Source organism: Ambystoma mexicanum, chromosome 2q (genome assembly GCF_040938575.1).
Source record: "Ambystoma mexicanum isolate Mex_15411 chromosome 2q, UKY_AmexF1_1, whole genome shotgun sequence".
Taxonomy (NCBI): domain Eukaryota; kingdom Metazoa; phylum Chordata; class Amphibia; order Caudata; family Ambystomatidae; genus Ambystoma; species Ambystoma mexicanum.
In genome coordinates this window covers 1,119,418,742-1,119,440,806 of record NC_090924.1, presented here as the reverse complement: position 1 = coordinate 1,119,440,806, position 22,065 = coordinate 1,119,418,742, and the positions used below count along the sequence as shown (strand labels likewise).

At 43.1% G+C, this 22,065-nt stretch overlaps 1 protein-coding gene across 2 annotated transcripts in view; it reads right to left on the bottom strand.

Moving 5' to 3' along the window:
- Positions 1 to 22,065, bottom strand: part of MACC1 (MET transcriptional regulator MACC1) — a 279,368-nt gene that overhangs the window by 217,099 nt on the left and 40,204 nt on the right. The gene's annotated exons all lie outside the window — the stretch shown is intronic.

The window sequence follows — 22,065 nt, the reverse complement described above, 5'->3', positions numbered from 1 at the left end:
TGCCGTGGTTAGAAACGCATTATCATTGTATAGACTGGCGTGATAAGAGGTTGACCATTGCAAATTGTGCTCACACCTGCTATCCAGAAGAACCCTGAGCAAGACAATTGCTACAGTCACAAGTCCGGCAAATCAGCTACCCCTGGAATATCAGGACGTCCAGGATATTTTCCAGAAGGACCAAGCCAACACCTTACCATCCCATAGACCATATGATTGCCAGATCGACCTAATCCCTGGAGCTCAGATCCCATGCAGTAGAATCCACGCCCTCACGGAACCTGAAAATCTTCACCTAAAAAAATATTTGGATCAGTACCTGGCTAACGGCTTCATTTGTCCATCCAAATCTCCGGCGGCCTCACCCTTATTCTTCATCCCCAAGAAGGAAGGAGACCTAAGAACCTGTATTGAGTACCGCGCATTAAACCAGGTGACAATAAAAAACCAGTACCCCCTGACTCTAATCCCGGAACTGCTAGACCAAGTAAAAGAGGCTCAAATTTACACTAAGTTGGATCTCAGAGCGGCGTACCGTCTTGTACGAGTTAAAAATGGGGATGAATGGAAGACCGCCTTCCACACTAAGTATGGGCTCTTCGAATAACAAGCGATGCCCTCTGGGCGTGGTAACGCACCAGCAGCATTTCAATATTTTATGAACGATGTCCTTCGAGAGCTAATCGATGTTTGTGTCGTCGTGAATATTGACGATATCCTGGTATATTCCGCTTCCAAGCAGGATCATGTGAAAGACATCCGTGCCGTACGTGAAAAACTTTGACAACATAAGCTGTATGCTAAATTGGAAAAATGTTTCTTCCACATTACCGAGGTCGAGTTTCTTGGTTTCGTTCTAAGTCCAAGTGGTGTTTGTATGGACTCAAGGAAGGTAGACGCTATCCTCAAATGGCCCTCTCCTACTTCAATCAAGGGAGTTCAGAGCATGCTTGGATTTGCAAATTTCTATTGTAGGTTCATCCCAGGCTTTTCGCATTTGGTGCATCCCATCACATCCTTATTACAAAAGAATAAACACTTTCAGTGGTCGGATGAAGCGGAAAAGGCCTTCCAAGACTTAAAAGAAAAATTCAATTCAGCTCCAGTTCTGAGACATCCTCGCCCAGATCTCCCGTATGTAGTAGAAACTGATGCTTCCAGTTTGGCGATGGGTGACGGTTCTTTCTCAGAAAGACCAAGAGACAGGTCAACCTCATCCAGTAGCCTTTTGGTCACGAAAATTCACAGCACCAGAACTGAACTACGATGTAACCGACAAAGAGCTTCTGGCCATCAAGGCAGTATTCAAAGATTGGTGACATTATCTCCTAGGAGCCAGACACACCATTACTGTGATTACAAGTCACCGAAATTTACAATACCTAAAGTCAGCCAAGGCTCAATCCTCTCGTCAGCTCCGATGGGCATTATTTTTTGCAGAATAAGATTTTGTGATTACTTATCGACTTGGTTGCTGAAATGGCCAGGCTGATGCACTGTCACACATAGGGATGGAAGAAGCATACTCAAATCCGCACCCTGTACCCATCATTCCAGGGGGGAGAATTCTCTGAATCACTACCACACTGACCCTGGACGACATCACAAGGAAATTTCACATCTCCTTGATTCCAAGACCTTACAAGACTGGTCAACCAAAAGCAAATATCATTCAGTTACTAATCATTTACCTTATTTCCAAGGACGTCTCTACTTGCATAGTAAGGAACTTCAAAAACAGGCAATCTCAAATTACCATGAGTCATTGGTGGAAGGCCACCCTGGAATTGCAAAAACCGAAGCCAAGATCAAGAGACATTTTTGGTGGCCGACATGGCGTAAGGATATCAAACAATTTGCACTTTCATGTGGCATTTGTGCTCAGAACAAGGCAGAGAAAAAGAAACCATCTGTCTTCTGCAGCCCCTAGATGTTCCACCTACCCCCTGGCATACGTTGTCCCTTGATTTCATCACAGATCTACCTCCCTGTAACGGCTTCAACACCATACTAGTGGTGGTGGACCTATTTTCCAAAATGGCTCATTTCATTCCATTAAAAGGTTTGCCCTCCGCTTCAATTTTGGCAAAGGAATTCTTAGAACAAATTGTCCGGATACATGGATTTCCCTCCGTCTTAGTCTCAGATCGGGGCAGTCAGTTCATCTCACAGTTTTGGAGAAAATGTTGTCAGTTGGCCCAAATTGACGTAAGACTTTCGACCAGCCACCATCCCCAAATGGATGGTCAAACCAAGAGAACCAACCAAACTTTGGAACAATACCTAAGATGCATGTTGCATCAAACTGAAAACAACTGGAAGGACATTTTATGGATAACCGAGAATGCCTATAATAACTTTTTGCATTCCAGCACAGGGCAAACCCCATTCTATACAATATATGGAATGCATCCAAGAACCTCAGAACTCGACCCACCTCAACATCTGGAAATGCCTGCCGTAAGCAGTCTGCACATAACCATTACCTAAGCCTTCAAAAGAGCAACAGAACATTTAAAACAAGCTAAAGAGAGATACAAGAGATTTGTAGATCAACATAGGAGCGAAGTTCCGAAATACCAGGTTGGAGATGAGGTCTGGTTAGCCTCAAGACATATACCACTGAAAGGAACCCACACATTTAATCCGAGATATTAGGGACCATACACCATCAAGGCCATCATCAATCCAGTGGCAGTAAAACTGGAGCTACCTCCAAACATGTGAATCTACCCCGTATTCCATGTTTCCCTTTTGAAACCAGTGCAACCAGGAACTCGGATAACAAAACCAACAAAAGACCCATTTTGGTAGATGGTGAACCAGAATTTGAGGTGAAAGACATTATGGACTCAAAGTGGGTCAAATCAAAACTTTTCTATCTAGTTGACTGGAAAGGCTACGGTCCACAAGAAAGATCATGGGAACCAAGTGACTATATTCATGCACCACGCCAAGTAAACCGTTTCCATCGAAACTACCCGACCAAACCCGGACCAGTAGGACAAACCACCTTGGAAGGGGCATTGGGGGGGGTCCCTGTCACGGTCCATACTCCCAAACTTCAGGTGCAGACCAACATGCCCAGGGCTTTGAGTTCCATGGGGGCCTTAAAGGCCCCAAAGGTTCTCACAGGGGCCTCCTGGTCTCGGTCCTGGTGCCGTTGGCGCCAGGCTCATACTGCCATCACCAACATGACAAGTTTCAAATCTAGTGAAGCACGTGTAAACCAATCTGAAGAGGGCTGAAGGGACTACTTGCCTAAGGAACTTTTTGCTTGGGTGTGGTTGCTGGGACTACTTTCCCTAAGGACTACTTTCTGAAGACTATATAAGCCACGTCCTTTGTACAGAACACGCGTCGCGTTATTCTGCACTCCTGCAGCGTAACGCTCACCGTGTCTGCAAACTCCAGGCCAGTCTTCAGCTACGCCCATCCAGTTGTCTCGAGCTACCTGCAAGGAAGAAAGAGATAAAAGAGAGTAGAACAAGACACTTACCTGATTTTCCATCTCAGTATTCCTGGAGTCTCTGTTAATGCCGAGCTGCAAGGGAGAGGACACCAGGTTAGCTGCGCAGACCACGCAAGCTACATCACTATTCAGCACAACGCTAATACTTACCAGAAGCCTGCTCAGTCCAGCGGTCCATCAGAGCACCATCACGTTATTGGCGCCCTTCATCCGATCGCCGCTCCGGAGCTGCCACATCTGTAGAAACACAAAAGAAGACATCAGGGTAGCCGCGCAGTGGGGAAAGCCTCATTTAGACTTAAAATCTTGCACAACGCCGCTACTCAGCAATTCTTCGCGGGCCCGCAATACATCCTCATGCAAACTCTGTTCTGGAGATTCCACACCTGCAGAATGCAAAGAACAGCAGGTTAGTTGTGCAGAGAACAAAACCATGGGGAAAGACTTTCGCATAGCGCTGGCGCAAAACGTACCTTTGGAAGCCACGTACCATTCCTGAAAAAGACCTCGCTCCATATTAAGCACGAGGGGAATCCTGTAGGAAGGGGCACAGGAGTGGACTTTACAACTTGAACTCTTAAGCAATCCATACCATTGGAAAGAGACTTACCTATTGAGTCACAGTTGTTTGGAACTCTGCAGGATCAGTGAAGTAACTAGATCCTAGAACTACTACGCACCCCTGCATAGAGACGCGCCGGCCGGAGAGCCTGCCATTCACAATACGAAGGCAACCCTGCTTTCGTGACGAAGCTAGAGGGGGGGCACAAGGAACCACTCATCACCAGAACATCCACCTCCGTTCGGCGCCCCTGTGGAGATCAGGTGAGCGTAACAGAATTGTGGAAGCAAGGTGGGTGTTCTTTATCCCCTACTGAGGCATTATGGTGACAGGACAGCACTGGAAAGCAGGTGATGCCAGTAGCCTTATTAATGGTAGCGCTTGAACAGATGCACTACCCTGCACATATAACTAGGGAAAGTCTTGCTGCAACAATTGCGGAAGAATGGTTTGTTCCAAATTTGTTAAAACACGTTGCATTTTATGTAGTGAACTGCATCGTATGTCAAAGGTTTACCACTGGGAATACACTGCAAACGATTAGAGGAGTAATTCCTTGACCGAATGGTCCTTTTCAGCATTTACATATTGACTATGTTGATATGCTGCAAGTATGTAGTGGATGCAGGTATCTGATAGTGGTGGTGTGCCCCTTCTCTAGGTGGATTGGAGCAGGTCCATGTACAAACCCTGATGCCACATGTGCAGCAAAGTATTCAGTACGTGAAGTCTTTCCATGATGGGGGGTGTGTGAAATGCTGAGATCTGATAATGGGCCACATTTTGCCAATTAAGTGTTTGAACAGATAGGACTATTGTTGAGTATTAAGCACAAGTTTTCTTCTGCTTATCATCCGTAAGCAAACAGCCCTCCTTAAAGAAAGTATTGTGAAGCTTAAATTGACAGCCTGGTTTGGACCATCACCTCACACCCCATGCATATAAGAGCAAGTTGCTCACATACCCTAAGGCAGGACAAGATGAAGTGTTCATAAAGGAAATGAAGAGAATGGACTGTCCTGATAAAGTAGGAACAGTGTGGGTGCCTGGTTGCTGGGAAAACATTCTGATGCTAGTCTATGGAAGAGTAAAGAGAACAATGGAATGGGAAGAAGGATTGATGTCGTGTGCAGCTCATCTATTGAAGTCAGAATATGTGCGAGAAGTACAAAAGGTGAATGACGAGTGTTTACAGTCATGGGCTGAACATGCCAAACTGCAGACATGGGTAGAAGGTGAATCAGGCCGAATGATTGTGATTCCTCTGACAAATGCGACACTGTGCTTTCGTAGATAGAGAAAGAAGCATGTGGGAAACAACGTAGGTTGTAAAACTACAGTAGATGGCTGCACAATGGGAGCAGGAACAGCCATCCTGAGGTATCGATATTGGGCTTGTGGGTCCAGAGCCTACCTGAAGGTGCCCAAACATTGGGGAGGAACATGTTCCTAAGTACTTATTCATGTTCCAGCAGTAGTGATTCCTCAAAGTGACCAGAACATTGGACAGTTTCCAAAAGCATATTCCCATTTGTGGAGAAGAAGATCTTTCGAATTCCTCATTCAAACAAAGAGGGAGAATTCTTTTTCAGTAAAATAAATAGAAGCTGTTGATGCTATTCCTTATGAGCATAGGCTATTCAGCAAAACTGCTTTAATATTCATGGCTATCTGTATGCCAGGGATGAAGACAATGGCCAATGTGAAGTGGTTGCAAATCACTCACTGGGAGTTACTGTAAACAACCAACACCACCAAAAAGTGATTCAATGCTATCAGGGAAAACTGAGGGTCATAAGATTAATGACCCTCCTGAAGAGATATGTCCTTGATATGATCACAGCAATTGAAGGAGGAGTTTGTGCCAAAATCGGGCCATCAAGTTGCACGTTCATACCTTCTCATGATGACGAGAATGGAACCTTGACAGAGGCCATAACGTCACTGACGAATTAACACAACAAAATGGAAGATGAGACAAACGATATTGCAGATGATAGTTGGTTTGCATCTATCTTCTCATGGGTTCCACAATGCATGGCGAACATCTTTAAGTTCCTGGGAGCAATATTGGTGTTGATAATATTTGGATTCTGTGTGATAAGGATAATAATTATACAGTGCAAGAAGACAGCAAAGAAAGAATTAGGAATGAAGATCATGATCAATGTCGAGCCAGGGTTTGGACGCAAGGAATTGACAGATGAAGAGATCAGAAAATAAACAGAAGCCAGCATTGTAGCACCTAACGGAATGAAGTTCCTGCATCCAAGAAAGCACAAGAAATATGTGGGAAGATAGATCTACTGTAATCCGAAAGGACAGTGCAGCTATAACCCTGGTGGTAACTTCGGTGGTCGCCAGCGTGTGCCACTAGGAACCTCTCCTAGAATCTTAGCTTTCCACCTTCACAGAAACTTTTCCTGAAGTAGCAGTTGTGACTGCCACTTGAAGGACACTGGTGTGCAGAGACAATCACTGGAACTCACCTTCCTCTAACCTGTGAAGTGTCCTGAAGGATTTTGCATTGGTGGATTCTGCATTTCTTCTCCAAAAAGGGTTGCATCTTGCTTTTCCAGTCAACCAGAATAATCCTCAAACCTGCAACTCCTGGGCACCTCTCAATGGAGCAAATGGCAGAAGATGGAGCCCTCAGTGACCCCCAGATGATCCATGCCATCATCTGGGAAAATGGGAGGTAGGTGGATAAGTAAACACCCTTTTGCCTGTTCCTCTCCTTCCTCCATAGGATAACATTGGGAATTAGTACCTTTGGGGGTCATTCCGAGTTTGGAGGCAGCCATGGTGCTATTAGCACCATGGCTGCCTCCAAACCCGGGTCCGGGTGCGGTGTCTCTGAATGGGGCCTTACCGGGTCATTCCAACCTTGGAGGACCCGGTAAGTCCCCATTCAGAAAACCATTCCCCATTCCCATTTGAGCCCCCATAGGGCTCAAATGGGAATGGGGAAGGAGCTAATAACGGACCCGCAAATTGTTGACCCATTATTAGCTCCAAGGTCCCTTAACAGATCCCGCTAAGAACGGCTGGTTAGACCAGCCGTTCCTGGTAGGACCCTCTAAGGGTCGTCGGAATGTTGTTGGGTGTCTTGACCCACGTTTGAATTATTAGGCTACAACATTTGGTGCTGTAGGCTTAGAAAATCCAAGATGGTGTAAAAGCCCACATTTACGCCAGGATCCAGGAGAACCGTGAAGTTTTGCGCACCCCAAAATGGTCGCCTGACCTGCCACCCACCAGTGCAAAGAAAGATGGTTCTGTTCAAAATCTGTTTTTATTAATGTCAAAAAATTTCTAAGATCATGGGACCGAAACCACCAAACAAAAATCCAACTCTGGTTCAGTGGTCTACTTTACTCTACTGCAGATCCACATCAATGCCATGTCAAGCAAAAATCATATGCCTTCAAGCTAAATCCCCTTTTTGAAAGACATTAATTCAAGACAGCTCCCAAAAATAGGTGCAGTACCGACATTGGACACTAACCGGCGCTAGCGATCTAAACTCTGACAGGAGAACTGTATTTCAGTAGCTGACAAAGGAGCATGAGCCAGCCTGGACTTCAAAGCCCTGCTGGTTAATGAAAATTCTTAACACCTGCTGTTCCCAGAAGAGAGTCTGCTTCAATTAACAGTTCAAGAGACCTCTGTTCATGGGAAGTCTTCACACTTAGCCTTCCCAGCAACAGCCCAGGAGATCACATGGTCGTGTTAACCAGATGCAGAGTGGCCCCCTGGTCTGCTGACCTCAGTCAACACAATAGACTCTTTCTGCTGAATAGAATATGCTGATTTTGGGTGCTTACTGTCAACACTGCTCTGGGGGAAGGAGAGACATATGATCTCTGACTCACCAAGTTCCTGGGGGCGGACCCAGACTCATAAGTGATTTCATATTGCACCAAATGTATGTTTGATTAAATTGCTTATAAAATCTTGTATTAAGCTCACAGAAATGTACAATTTGGAGGTCCTTAAAATGATAATGCCCTCACGATTTGTGACCAAACTCCACTTTGCGCGGTGTTCTGGGATCCGTATCCCGCTATTTATTAATATTGCAGACACGAGGTTTATGCTAGAGACATAGTAAATTACTGTAATATGCTCAGGGAGAGGGTACAGGTCTGTGTAAAGATTTGATGAAAAACCAATGTTGCTAAAGCTACCAAAAATGAAAACATTTTGTAATTTCTTAACCCAAGCTCTTAGAAAGATCAGAGTTGGGCAAGAATGTACCTTAATTCATCTGCAATATGTACATGTAATTTCAACAAACTGTGTATCTGGGAAAAATGTGTTTTGGGTAAAATTGATTTTTCTAAGTAAATGCAAAGGGGAGGATCCTCTGACTCATAAAACATACCTCATCACGATGACACTCCATTCCTTCCCCCAATCAAGGGAGAGAGGAGGACTTGGCCAATGATAAGTTGTGAGGGGCAGGCTTAGTCATGCCCACGCACACACCCATTTTCAAAACACATAAAAAGAGACTGCTTTGGACAGGCAAGACTCACTTTCCATTTTCTTGTGAAGCATTTTGCCGGACGACTTCAAATCCCGACAATATCCAGAGATCCAGAACTTAACTCCAGACATATCCAGAACCAATCCCGAACTTAAAGCAGAGAGACTAGACCGCTGTGAAGTGCCGCTAGCAGACCCAGACCAGTCCGCTGTGAGCAGAACCAGTAGCAGAAGCCGCCAGAAGTCCAGTCCAACCTGTTGACCAGATCCGTGACGAGGCTCATTCCTTCCAAAATTAGGAGTGAGTATCCTGAGGCCTGTGCAGAACCCATCTCTTAGTTTAAAATAATCTTATTCAACACATTTGAACCTGTCCAGAACTGCATCATAGGAATTGTGTGTTCATTCTGTCATTTCAAAGCTGTTAAAGTGTCATTTTGTCATTCTGATCCTTCACTTTAATTTTGAGAATCTACCTTCACTAAATCATCTGTATATTTTGAATCGTAGGTGCTAGCAACGAGATTTAACTTTCATTTTAAAGCTAAGATTCTAACTTTCTATTCTCTATAGTTTTTCTATAATCGCACTTGACGCACTCGGAAAAAGTGCCGCGATTTGCGATTTGGCTCAAATTTCGTTTTCTGTCAAAATAGCCGCTTTGGCTTGCATTGCTGAATTCGTTTTCAACCTGATAACCCCTTATTCATCATCGTTAGGTTGACCTGAACCAATTCAAAGTAGCTGGCACCTACCCTGAATCTCCTATCGGGAATTAAAATCATTTTTAGCATATTTTTCCCTTCTTTGCATCCCACATTTAAAATTACTTTTGCCTGTGTTTAAAAGCATCCCTGTTTCTCTAAACTTGCTAGGGGGGAACTGAAATTCGTATATTGTATTGTGATTGTATCCCTGAAAACTGTGTGCTTAACTTCCATCTCCTTATATTGCATAGGGGGGGAGTGAATTGCCACCAGGGGAAAAGGGAACATGTTATCTCTTGTGAAACCCATTCAGTTTATTTCTGTACTGCATTCTTTTCCATCATTGTTTTTCCTTGAAACCATAAAAGCATTCTCAGCTACCTTATCCCTTCTATACCAACTCCTAAGTAATTAAATAAGCGTACAATTGTAATATTATCCATTGTTGATCACTGTCATATTCTTAAGTGTGATATCAAATATTAATTTATTATAAAAGTGTGATATATATATTTCCAATAAACCTTTTAAATTGCAAAACAAACCTACTTCTTGGCTCAGTGAGGTAAGGGGGATTCAAAGAGAGGGGCATTATATGAGGGTTTATCATCCAGAGTATAACTTGTCATAAAAATATATAAATAAGGGCTTCCCTTGGGCGTCCCAGAGGAGGCACTGACTTAGTGGTATTGCTGAATTGAAGTCATTAACAATGTGGCGTAGGGGGGTTAATGGCACCGGCATCCTTACCGGTGCCGTTAACCCCCTATCATCATACTCGGAATGAGGCCCTTTGTCTCCTAATTCCATTCCACTCACCTTTGGTTGTCAAACATGATTAGGTGTCCTGACCCTGGGTTAGCCTTGGATATGGAAGAAAGGAAAATGCGTACTTACCGCTGGTAACATTTTTTTGTAGAACTTTAAAAGTATCACCAACACAAGTCTATTGAATCTATTTTAATTATAAAAACGTCATTCTAGTGAGAAACATTGTGGCTCCTCTTACCTTTGGGCACAAGGCCTCAGCCATCTCAGGGTTTGGACTTCGTAGGTTAGGACATTATCTTGTGATCTGGTTCCATAATTTACTGCAGTTTAAATACCTGCTTTGCTGATTAAGTTTGGATGTATATTTGAACCTTTGCTCACTGTATGTATTTATATCAGAGCGAGCTGTGCGATACTTCCTGTTATATTAACTTTCCGCTGTGTTCATGCGGCCTATAATAAATAGCTGTATTTTTATATTTGACAGCCTAAATGTAATTATTGTGTGCCATACTGTGTGGACCTCTGACCCCACTCACACTCTCCTGAGAATAAGCATTGGCTGCTCTCCATTGCTACCTTGATTGAGTTTTGGCTAACCTCTCAGAGTTCCCTGCTGACTATAACTAGAGTAGCCTCCTAAAATGTGTCCATCAGGCCAGATTCTAGAAATCCCGATTTATAGGCATATTATGAGGTGTCCTGAAGAAGCTCAGTGTGTTGATTCCATGATTCCACTTATATATCAATGAATTAAATGAGTATAAAATATATGTTCTCTATTTTTCCCCCCGATTTTTTAAGGTCAATATTGAATTTACTCGTTACTATTCCTAGTTCTAAAATGTCCAGAATTGCTTTATCAAAATGATGAGGGAGGGAAACCGGATGTTAAGCAATAACATGTGTGCCAGTGAATCTCCAAATGTAAATGATGCCTAAAACAAAAACGATTCGTATTACAAAATAGGGGGAAAAGTGCAGTGAGGCTTCAGCATTTGCTGTAGCTGGTCAGTGTTTTTTGTTTTTCCTAATCATTATTTAGTGCCATTTGCATGGACAGAATTGGTGGCTCCAATGATGCAGCATGTTGTTTTGTTTATCCCTCTGACTGCATCCATGCAAAAAATAGCCTTGCTTACATTTCTTGAAGGGGCCGTGGATGCTTTTAAAACAAATACACGCAGTGTCCTGCCGTAGCCCTTAGCGGTCATAAATAATTTAACAAAATACTCTATTTTCCTTTGGGGCCAGTCGACCTCAGTAGAAATTAAGAGAACATAAAAGCTTGCTTTATTAACTTCAGGGTTGTACACTCCCTCCATTTCCTGAACAAAATCTTTGACCAAATCTCTCCAATGGTTGAATGCTTAAGTCAAACCAAGCGATAATAACATTCGTGTGATTTGTGATCAGTCACCAAGAGGACGCTCTTGCATGTAAGAGGGATTTATATTAGATAATTCCTCCCTTTAAGGTAATTCAAATGTCATATACTTAGAGAAATGGCTATAAAGTTAGAATCATTGCAAATGCCTAATGCAGGGAAAACAATTCACATTAATGTAACACTTGGCAATGGCGCACTTATTTCAAAATTCTTTCTGCAATCTTCCTAAAGAACAACATGATTAGATGTTGGTTGTCTTTGAAGCGCTTTGAAGCTCTTCACTTGTGTATGAGCACTTTAAAAATAAACAATTACAATAGCCAAAGTTTGAGCGAACATCTAGGCAATATTTATGGTCAGACTTTGGCAAGAATCAATGAAAAAGGGGCTGACAGTCGCAAATCGCAAATAGTTTATTTTGTCACAGACTGATTGACTAGCACCCAAATGGGAGCTTCGTGGTCAAATGTTTCGCAAAGTGTGAATTTTAATGAATATGTGTTCAGTAACACTATTGCAATAAGCCTCCCGTCGCCAGGGCCGTTGCCGCGTACGGTAATGCCCCCAGTGCCCATAGTTAAAGAAGGCCCTGAGGGCATTACCTTACGGAGTAATGGCCCACCGGTGAGGGGCTTATTGCCATTAGTATGCCAGACAGTTAAACGGGGGTCCTAATGGTGTCTTTTTTGTTTGCGAGCATTTTGCAGCTGAAAAAAAAAGAAAACAAATGACTGCCACGGACTGGGAAAAGTAGTCTGTTCTCCCTTCGTGGCCATAGTAAACAAAGAAAATGGCTACCATGGAAGGGGAGAAGGAACTACGTGTAATCCCTTCTCCCTTTCCATGATGGCCTGGAAAAAGGGACGTGCAAGAACGTGAGCAGGCTTATCTGGTAAGGCTTACTAACGATCCAATCATTGCGTTCGTCTCATTTATAATAACCCGCATCGGGTACTAATGGTCAAAACTACTAACATCACAGTGAAGGAACACATCAAACTGACGCTGGACAAAAAATGAACCCACTTTGACCAAAGTAACTGGCCAATATAATTATGTCGGGCCTGCAGTCCATGCATTGCTCTATAAGCCCGTCCCAGCATGGCTGGTATTTCAGAAAATGTGCACCCAAACACGTCTAGTTAGGAGTAGTGCATAAATGTACCTAATGCAGAAAGCATATTTATCTTATCATTTTTGCGCATGGGCAATGTTTTCTCTAATCCTAGTCCTTTGCCCTTGTACTAAAATGCATTGAAAGAATTGGTGATATTATAGAAACATTGCACTGGTGTAAGAACAGTTAGAACTACGGAACACATTGTTATAGAACAAAAGAAAATATACATGTTAAATGCATTTTTTTTAGTAGGGCAATGCTTGCCCTTGTCCTTGTCCTCTGCCCCAGTGCCAACATGTACTGAAAAATATATATTTCATTTTAACATTGGCAAGTTTTCCTACAGAGCTTTGGTCCTCTCTATGCTGGACTATTGCAACAGCCTCGTTCTAAATCATACTACCTCTACCGGGGAGCATATCTCGCCAGCTCTGAAATCTCTTCAGTGGCTCCCCGTGGCTGTAAGGATCAAGTTCAAGACCCTCTGAATCGTACACAATGCTTTCTGGGGGTTCGGACCACTCTACCTCCACCTTTCTCTTCCAAAACATCTTCCTTCTTGAGCTCTCTGCTCATCCAAATCCAACTCTTTGATGGTCAGACACTACTCCAATCAGAGAGTCTGGGACAGGTCTATCTCCTCGGCTGGGGCCTCCCTCTGGAACAGCCTCCCTGACTCTCTCAAACTTGAGCAGAACCACCTCCGGTTCTGGAAGCAACTCACGACCTCAGTTTTCGCTTCCGCGTTCTCTCTTTCTCTCCCCTGGTGATGCACCTGACTGCTTCACGCACTGGTCACCTGGTCACTCTGTGAACTTGGGCCCAGGCTCATGCATGTCCAGTTGCCCCTGTACTTCCTGCGGTCTCCCCAGAACTTAAGGGTCTGTATCTTCAACCCTACAGACTCTTCTCTCTGCACTTATGAGCCACCCGCTGGCTGCATTTGTGTGTTACCTGCACTTCCCCCTTCTCTTCCCCCCTGGCACTTCTTCCCTTCCCTCGTCCCTGCACTTTCACGATCTGAATTCACAAGGCCTAGTAAAATCGTTATCGTTTGTCCTCCCTTTGTTCACGAGGGGGTCAATATGGTCCTTAATGGTTCTGCATGAGCAGGGGGAACCTGCTGTGACGAGATGTGCATAGTTCAGACTTTTCTAGAAACATTGTCCGGGGTGAACAGGGGAAAGGAGGGCCACGAGTGGTATAGGAGAATGAAGAGGAGGTAGAGGAAGATAGGGATGAAAGGGTGAGTTTTAGTGGTGAAATGAGAGGCCAAGGTCATGCATTGGGCCTGGGAGGGAACAGGAGAGGTAGTGACTGCAGCGAGATTGGCCAGCTCCTAGCAGATTTTGAAAAGTTCTGCCGAGTTTTTAGATGTCGCAGAGATTCGGGTTTGAATGTAGGCTCTCTTCTAAGAGAGGACAGAGAGTCTGTACTGCCATTGGAGCAGGCGACAGGCCAGTTTGCCAGGGGGTGTGCCCAATGCCCTCCACTTCCTCTCTGCCACCCTACACTTGTGTTTAAGGGCAACATGGTTGTAATCCTACCAAGAGTTGCACTTGGATTTGGGCTTCAAGCGGATCCTCATGACAGGGGCAACGACATCCAGAGTGATAGATACAGAGAGATGAAGGTTAGAGAGGGCTGTGTCAGGGTGTGAGTCAACAAAAAGATGCAGGCGGAGAAGAGAAAGTAGAATCAAAAGCCTTAACTGACACACACTTCATGGGTCAGATGACCTAGAAGGTAGGTGGCAGTGCTGGAGTTGGCTTGACCTGCGGGGAATAGAGAGAGGTGGGAAGAAAGGAGAAAGTGATCACTCCAAGAAATAGGAGTGATGAGAGCATTGGAGAAGGGGAGGTCTGAGGAGATCAGAACCCCAGGGTGTGCCTTGCAGAGTGAGTCGGGCCAGAGGGAAGAATGGAGAGAGAGAATCGCAGAGTCCTGAAGAAGGTCTGGTAGCATCCAGGTGGATGTTCAAGTCTACGAGGATGAGAAGTTGGGAGGTAGAGGAAACAAGCAAGGAGGATAGGTCAGCCCACTCACAGCAGCCATTTTCTCTGGGTTATGGGCTTTGGCTAAACACTTACGCACAGTGTTACTTCCTAATACTAGCACACATAATGCATCACAGATGACCTAACAAATGGCACCAACGATGATCTCAGTGATGACATCACATATGAAAACACCAATCCGTAGCAATCCTTTAAGAGCACACAAGGGGTTGTGTTTAGGTGACAGATAATCCTCTATTCTGTTGAGAAGCTAGCAACATATGTGTGGTTCTGAACTGGACGTGAACTTCAAATGCTGGCAACTAGGTGAACTGTGGCATGTGTGACTGATGGGAGAGGTACTAACCACCAACATCTGAGAATGCCTTCCTGAAGCAAGCATGAGCCTTGAAAGCACTAGAAGAAGACGACCACTAGAGTGGACATGTATACTATTGGGAACCGGAGTGTACCCTAATATTTTTTGTTACAATACTTGTTGGGAGAATAGGACTGCAGAAGGGTTGCATATGATAGACCGATTTTTTGGGGTCGTTTTGGTGTCACTTTCAAAATGCTGTAATATCACGTTGGGCCCTGACCCTCGCGGTGCCCTCGGTTTTTAAGGTATTTGGGGGGTTTCACCCCCCAAAACCTCTTTTCACGCCCCCTCCCCCCTCCTGTCCCATACTACACTTTCACATCGCACTCACACCATTCATTACATTATTATTTGTTTTATGGTTTTTAAACTCGCTCCCACCCCCTCCCATTACCACTACATACATTCACACACCTCTCACTCACATAAATGTACACACACATACACACACCCAAACACTTACCTTGCTTCGACGATGCCCCTCACCCGAACGCGCCTGTCAGCCCCTGTGCGCACTTGTGTGTGTTTCATGGAGCAGCTTTCATTCTCAAAATGGCTGCACACCGAGAGGAGGAGGGCTCGATGGACCAAGGTAAGTGCGGGTGAGGGGTTGGAGGGGGTGAGTGGAGATGGAGTTTGAGGTGAGTGAGAAGTGTTTTAGGATCTATTTAGAAAGACAGAATGATCAATTTTATTTGGTCTTTCTAAATTGATCTTTTTTGTTTCAGTCTGGTGAAAACAATTTTTCACTCACCCCAATTAAGAATGCCTCAATCTTGGCTTGTCCCTCCACCACTGAGGTTCAGCTACTAAAGCAATGGGGATTGTTAATTTTCAATTCCTGAATACTGCAACAACAAATACAAAACAAATCCAGCACTGATGGGAAAGGTATGATCCATCAATACCTGATTATGATTGGTTATTTATAACGCATTTAAAACCTGGAGGTTTCTTAGAGTGGACCCGGGGATCGAAACTGTGTTGCTCGGTGTCGTCTTGCTTCCAAGGCAAGCATCTTGCCCCTGAGCTATCCTCCTGAGACAATGTTCATGAAGAGAGCACCAGTCTGGAAAACGCTAGTAGGAGAGCACCACTAGAGTTGTATGCCACACTGTGTGGAATTGTAGTGTGTCCCTCAACTGTGTAGCAATTCTTGTTGGTGTAATCAGACTTCAGAGGAGCAACCATGGTGCTACTCCATCCCTTTTAGGAATGCCGCACTACTGTTTCCCCCCCACTGAGCTCCTAACACACTGCGGATGTATTGCTTCCTGATCATAATATATAATCAAAGGGCAGATGTATGTTTGTCTGAAGCTGTCATGTGCCCACTTCGCCTCTTACCACCGCTAGAGGGAGCTGTTGCCTTACGCATACAATAATAAGATTTTACGTTCATCTTCCAGGTGAACAAAATGTGTATTACAACATTGATAACATACAATTAGCTGCATAAAAGGACCAAGACAGGGACATCACTTTAACAGCCTACTTCAAGTGCGTACACTAAGAACATATATACATGTTTTTTTTTAAAACACATAAACAAAGATTCATTAGATTAAGTACTAGTTCTCCAACAAATAAAATGAAGATAATCATGCTGCACATAAATTGTATTACTCTGACATCCATCAACATTAAATATTTGAGTCCAAAACCCTTAAGTGGAATCCAAGACAACGAGGAGCAGATACAACAATTGGCTGTATGCACTTTGTTGTACCGATTCTGAGAGATTTTGTTTGAGGTGACTACTTCTCCACGTGAAAGGAGCAAGATCCTTTGAAATTTATGTTTCTATTAACAGAAATTACATTAAAATACATCACATAATGTATCTGCACTCTGACAATGTCTTCCTTTAGGCACATGAACCCGTGTAAACAGGCTTTTACACTAGTTCCTGAATAATGAACCTACAAGGTGCAGAATTCCCAGCACTGATGAAAGGGGTACTAACCATCAACACTGAGACTGCCTTTCTGAAATGAGCATGAGGATCGAAAGCACTAGAAGGAGAACGCTACTAGAGATACCAGGTACACTGCTGGGAACTGAGTCCCCTTCCAATAGTTGTATCATACATTTTTCAGTGAAAATATGTTGTTAAAGGGAATTTATGGTTAAGTTGATCGAACATCAACTACTCCCACATCTTGGCACGATAATTGTACACACATCTACATTTTCAGCAACATCAAGGACACCACAAATAAAGATGACACCATGCGTTTTACATGAGCATGTCATTGCCACCACGCAACAAACACAAAATGACCACTTATTCTCCCTCAGCTTGAAGATACTTCACCAGTAAAAGCAGGCGATAGGCTGGAACAAATTAGGAAGATAACAATTCATCTCTCTATAATAAATATGATTTAGCTAATATTTCCATTTCGGCCTGGTACTATCATGGGGAGTGAAAAGACCAATTGGATGGCCTGTCCTCCAATGTATTTATTTTTCTAAGACAATAGTGAGTGAATTTGTGTACAGCTCCTGTTAGTTATAGTACACAAGTATCGCCTGTGCGGTCAGGCATACACTTCCTTGGCTTTCGGACAGCCAGGTTATATGGAGCATATCCTTTCTTATTATACATTGTGTATATATGAACATCTAATTAAATGTTAGGCATTTCATATCAATGTGAGACAGAGTCATTTTGATTATCGTGTCTGCTTTTTTCCACATAGGTGTGTAGGAGATCAATTAAGACCTGTCCACCACCTAAAGCTCCACTACATAGTAGAATATTCTACATAGGTATCAGCAATTTGGGATCCTATACCCTATACAATTATGGAAGATTTGTAATAGTCATGAGGTCAATGGAACACAGGCATTTACAATTATTTTGTTGTTTAATCTTCATGAACCTGTAGCAGATATTCCGAAAACACCATGATGAATGAAACCTGTGAGGGAGAGACACATGACCAAACACACTGTTCCCAGGAATGCAAGCATTTTAGAAAATGGAATTAAACAAATTCCAGGGACTAGCTTTTACAGATTGTTCTAAGTGTGTATGGTTTAAACAAGTGGATTGATCTCCCAGTTGTGGTTCAGATTTTGACTTGGCTAGAAAAAAAGATGTATTTGTGTGTATTGTTACAATGTCTTGCTATCCAGGACTTGACATATTCATTCATGTATTCATGTGAATTGTTTTAGAAAATGTACACAATGTAAATAACTTTTGTTTTTAACAGAGTCTAATGTCGGCTCTTATCCGACTATAGGATCAGAAGATGGATGCACACACCTAAGTGAACTCTCATGTAGTTTAGTAAGTTGCTCTACTAAACATCTGTAGAGGAGCAGTCGAATGCCTCTACACGAAGTCCCGCCCCTATTCTGCCTACGTGTTGGAGACCAGAAATTGCTACATGTGAAGTGCAAGTAAGAATACCTATACAGCGAAGAGCCTTTGAGACAAGGTATCCACTGAGAAAACCCTATATGATGTATCCCTGGAAGGATGCCGGTCCCCCAAGGGAGATCCACCAGGAAGTGTGAAGATGTAAGAAGAGGGACTGGTGATGTAACAAGAAATGAGAGTGACGCACTGAGAAGAATGACCAAGGAAGAGAATGCACAGATAATGAAGAATCTGATGGCAAATTGAAGAATCAAGAAGACCTTCATGTGTGGAATGAAGATTGCACGTATGAAGAAACACTGCAGAAAATGCAAGTTGTTTTATAACTGTACAGATGCTATGACGCAAGTAGACCAAGTACTCATAAAAGGCTAGCTATACGTGGTGAATCACGGGCAGGTGGTGCCGCCAATATATATATGTATGTAGAACCTGGATTTTTGATGCCACGATTTTAGTAAGCTCAACCCGTCGAGAAAGGAGGATTGATAGCTGTGCACATGTCACAGCAAAGAAAAAAGAAGAAGCTCAAAGATGGACCAAAGGAAGCCTGCATGGGCTGGTGTCAAAGGCTAAGAGCAGCCAACACTGGTTCTCAGTCCTTGAAGAACAGTGAATGTGAGACACAGAGGCATCCTTTGTTAAACTGCAAAGAAAGAACAACATGGGTGCCAAGTTTCACTATTCAGGATGATTAGATGCTATAGACTTGCCCGATTCACGGTCTCTGATCACGTGAGTCCAAGATGGAAAGAGAAATGGGCAATGCAAGCCTGAACCTTGATAAGAACAAGCCCACTCTTCCTAATATTCCCATAGACGAGAAGCTACTACAAGGCCAAGTTCAAAGACAATATGAATGGCAGACGGCAAGTGTGATGACGGATGATGGGCTAATTGGGTGGAAAGGAACGGTCAAGTCCACCCACTAGCAACTGGGGTACTAGCTTATGTGCTGCTAGAGAATCGAATATTCTAGAAGGGTACAAGTGTGCCAACCAATTGTCGAAGGCCATATAATTAAGTGCCTTATGGTTTGTTAGCCAATGATATGCTGTTTACTTAATAACTGTCGAAGATTACTTGCACTAGGGGAGGGCATGAGTTGCTCACCTGATTATAGAGATCCAATCACGATCCTATCCCACATAGAAAGTATACTTAGATCTTCTGCTTGAGCCAACCACAATCCCCTGTAGGTGGTGAAGTTTGCCACGTAGTATGACATCACGTATGACAAATATGTACTATATAAAGGTTATTTTTTAATAAATGTATTGAGATCGTGCTGTGCAATGTCCGTTGATGTCCGTTGTACTTCCTGTTTTAGACAATTAATATTAAAACAGAAACGTTTTGCCAACTTCCTGAGTCAGTCTCATTGTTTGGTGTGAGAGTTGTTCTCCATCCCATCCATCGTATGATGTCTTACCTTAATTAAAAGGACCATACGGGTTTACATCTGTGAACGTCAGCAGAGAACATTGTTAAAGGGACGTTATGCATGCAGTGAAATGGATTGGACAGTTATAGCTTGTGCCCCACATTGCACTGCCCCGAAATGCACTGCGCATACAGACACAGTCACTGATGACATCATACATAGCATCATCCATCTGTAACACAACTGACAGAACGCTTTTACAAGGGGTTCTGTTCAGAGTATTTCAAACATCATATCAAGGGTGATAAGTAGGGCTGTGTTCAGTTAGGAATATAGCAACCTATGTGTGGGTTTGAACAAGAAGTGACATTGCAATGATGGCTATGGTATACCCCTTTAGTTCACCCAAGAAAAGACTTCTACTTCTTCTACATGTACTTCTTCTACATTCACTTCATCAGACATGTACTACTTCATGCATTTACTTCTTCATGCATTTATTTCTTCTTACCGTTACTTTGTTTTCATCTTCACATTGTCAAGGTGGCAAAGGATATGGTAAGGCTCACTGAAAGGCTACAGTTGGGGTGCAAGGGAGGGGGAAATATGAGTGGGAAAAGAAGGATAGTTACAGGGGGACTCCCCCTGTAATGACAAAGTGAATGTAAAAAATAAGTGAAAGACAAAAGAAGTAAAGGTATATTGAGGTAAATTTGACAAAGTGAATGTATGGTTAAGGGAATCATAAAGAAGTAAACACCACACATCCATGGCTACTGAGTGGTGCTGTGGACTCTGTGACTATGTTGAAATGGCTCATTCTCCTTTCATATATCAATTGGAAGGATTAATGTTAAGCTTTTATAAACTCACTATAAATTTGCTGGTGTTTGGTAAACAAACTAAAATGTTCCAAACCCACAGATGTCAGAATATACTGTACTGATCAACCATAGTAAGGGTCACATGCATATGTATTTTCTGCATCTTTGAGGGGGTTGCCTGTTATTGGTTGAAAAAGTTATGTATACAATAGTACTGCCCTAGAAGACACAAGACAATTCTCTGAAATTAAAATCTTCCATGTGGTCTAATTTGCATACCCACTATGCATTAATTGCTCATGTGTCTAGATAAGGTGCCTGGATTTACTTTTATGTTATAATTATTTTATACAATTGCATTGTATGTCTTTCATTGTAGGCAATGTCAAATTAGAAGGATGATGCTAATGTATCACACTGCATTGTTTTGATTTGATTATAAAATGTCACCATTATATGTGGCGTCTATTATTAGACAAACTTGTTATTAAAGGGAGACATGCTTTTGAACAACCATGTACAATCAATTTCAGTGTTTCATCTTGTTTTAAAAGACACAATATAATACAAATAAAACAATGTCTGTCCCATGGAATTGCAAAAGTTGAGGCTTTCATGGGATATAATTTGTCACTTCGACAGAGCTCCACAGTCAAAGTGATGTCATCTCATCAGTGGCTGTGGAGCGATGCTGCTCATGCATCCTGAAACACGATTGTGCTGTTTGTGCATGCATTATTACCACGTATGACGGTTGTACTGGTGTCATAGAGAGATACTGGGCCTCATTTACAAATTGTTTAGCGTGATGCAAAATGACTTTGCGACGTAAAAGTACACTTTGTGCCATGGTAAAAACAATTTCTGTTTAACATATTGGACTTTGCGCTGGCCTTTCCCACAAAGACTAGAAATGGAGGACGGACAAGCAAATTCCACTTTAAACGAGGAAAATGAAGAAGAACATGGGAGTGGAGAGGGAAGCACTGTAGAAACAACAAACATGCCCCATCAAGCGCTTAGTGGACCCTATTCACAGAAACTATTGTGCTATCTTACCAACACTGATCGCAAAGTACAATGAAAGCTCATGCATAAAAGCACAATGCAACCCCAATGAACATACAATTGCCCCAATGCCAGATCCTGCATTGCCAGCACTGACATTACTACATGGAAGGAAGAGGAGAAGGGCCAGAATATTACATCCACCAACAACATTATTTGGGATGCCAGATGAGGAGGTGCATGGAAGACACTGCTTCACATCCCCATGTTATCCTATTATCACTCACCATGTGCTCAGAGGCTGTGCCACCTCGGGTGAAGGTGTTATCAGCGTTACACTTCCTGGGCACAGGATCATTACAGCATACCGCAACCAGGGTGGGTGGAATATCACAGCCCACATAATCAAGGTGTATCCTCCTGGTCTTCCAATGCATTCTAGTACATGTGCATAGTCACATTCATGTGCCATGTACACTGCAGGCAAGGCAGAGTGTGTACCAGGAATTTTATGCATTTGCACAATTTACATGGGTTCTGGGAGCCCTTGACTGCACCCATGT